Here is a 2,225-nt window from a genome sequence, read left to right on the forward strand (position 1 = left end):
TCATACAGGAAGGATAATAACATTTCATTCCACTCAATGCTAAAGTGATTTGTAACCCACCAGCAGCCAAAACTGGTCATTTTGGGAAAGTGGCTCCATCATGCTGCATAGCTAGGCAGAGTAGGTGTGTCTGTGCAAACACGGTCTGTTCCTGAAGTCTTTCCCCCAGCTCCTCACTAGATGTGAGGGGGGAGCTCATTCAGCCCCTGCTTCCGCTTAGTGTTTAAAAACTCCTTATTGTCCCTAGCTCTGCTGGCCTTAGATTTCTCCTCCTGTCTTCTTCTTGCCAGCTCAGATGAGGTGGCCGAGTGGTTAAGGTGATGGACTGCTAATCCATTGTGCTCTGCACGCGTGGGTTTGAATCCCATCCTCATCGGATGCTTTTAGTCGTCGCCCCTCCTTTGTAGACAAACATGTACCCCTTTGGTACAATGACAGATCAAACAATGTTCCTTCTTGCAAACAAAAACCTTCTCAGAAACTCAGAACTCCCTTGCTTTAAATAAAATGTCTAAATCCCAGATTTCTTAAAAAAAATTCTCTAGTCCTGTATTTCTTAGTTTTTATCTCAAAAGGGCACATCCTCATCATCTCCCCCAAACACCCTGGGACCTGCCCAAATTATTAAAATACCATCAACCCGAGCAAGGCCAGAGCAGTGAACCAGAGCTAGTGTCTAGGCCAAGCTGCTCTGAAGGAGGCAACTCAAACATTTTCTCCCTGCTTCCCTTGGCAAGGTCTGACTGAGAAAACAAAATTCCCCAAACTGAAAATTTTCTGCTGAAAAACCAGTACTAGTCTGGTTGGGGACTTTGGTTTGCAAGTATTATTGTTATTATTCTCTTCTGATTTCTGAATCAGTTCAGTTTTTTCTCCTCCAGGTGTGTTTCCACCTGCTGAGTTCTGGGGGAGAGAGGCCAAGTCATGATGTCTCTTCCCCTCTTTCATAGTTTCTTCCAACTTGCTAGGAAGCTCCTTTGCTACGATGTGAGTCAAGCAGTGTCCATTGTCGCTGTGCTATCTCGGAGAAGCCTGCATTGTACATGGTTCCTGGGCTAGTCCTTGGCAGTGTGGATCCCTTTAATGGGCCAGCAGCGAGTCTGGCTCCTCCATTGTCACACCAGAAAGGCTGGCGATGGGCGTTTCCCAACCCATATCTCAGTAACACACACAGGCCTTGGCTACACTTGCAAATTTGCAGCGCTGCAGCAGGGTGTGAAAACACCCTCTCCAGCGCTGCAAATTGCGGCGCTGCAAAGCGCCAGTGTGGTCAAAGCCCCAGCGCTGGGAGCGCGGCTCCCAGCTCTGTCCGTTATTCCCCACAGGGAGGTGGAGTGCGGACAGCGCTGGGAGAGCTCTCTCCCAGTGCTGGCGCTTTGACTACACTTAGCGCTTTGAAGTGCAAGTGTAGCCAAGCCCACAGAGCAAAACTTCATAACTTCCCAACCAATGCGAGCACACACAATCCAACACGATATTAATGTTCAACAGATCGAGACTTTTGAAATGATACCTCACCAGGCAGACTTTGTACAAACCATGTCATCATTATATGACAGTGGTGAATATGGGGCTTGCAAGGTGCTGCTTTGAGCACAGAGTGCCACACCTGGGCTTACATTGCAATGGAGACGTACCCTTAGAGTCCATCTCTCCTGGGATAAAGATGGCAGCAGGGCTGGCCTGGGTCATCTGACTTGGGCTCCTGGAGCTAAAGCTGAGGGGCAGATATTTGTGTTCATGCTGAAGCCTGGGTTCAGAAACCCTCACCCCTCATGGGGCCTCAGAGGTTGGGCTCAAGCCCATATGTCTGCATTGTAATTTTATAGTCTTGCAGCCCAAGCCCCATTACCCTGCGTCAGCTGACCTGGGCTTTGGGACAGGTGCCCTGGGTGTGTTAATCACAGTGTAGACATAACATTAGGCTACGTCTCCAGTGCAATGAAACACCCTCGGCTGGCCTGTGTCACATTAATCAGGGTCATGTGGCTTGGCCTGGAGTAAAGTTGCAGTGTCCGTGTCTGGGCTCAGGCTCAGTCCCCTGGTCTAGGAGCCCAGAAGGGTGGGAGGGACTTTAGTGAGTGGAAATGGTAAAACCGCAGTGGAGTATTACCCTGGACTCATGGCATTTCTCCACTGGTCTGTCTGCTCTGGGGCAGGGACAATAACACGTCCTGCTGCATTCGTTATTTCAAAGGGTGGTTTAGGATTTTCATTCTCAGACA

At 49.3% G+C, this 2,225-nt stretch overlaps 1 non-coding gene across 1 annotated transcript; it reads left to right on the top strand.

The window, feature by feature from the left end:
- The first annotated feature begins 294 nt into the window (after window positions 1-294).
- Window positions 295-376, top strand: TRNAS-GCU. The gene has a single exon. It is a non-coding gene; the product is annotated as a tRNA-Ser (tRNA).
- The last annotated feature ends 1,849 nt before the right edge of the window (window positions 377-2,225 follow it).

This window comes from Mauremys reevesii, linkage group 12, assembly GCF_016161935.1.
Source record: "Mauremys reevesii isolate NIE-2019 linkage group 12, ASM1616193v1, whole genome shotgun sequence".
Lineage (NCBI taxonomy): Eukaryota > Metazoa > Chordata > Testudines > Geoemydidae > Mauremys > Mauremys reevesii.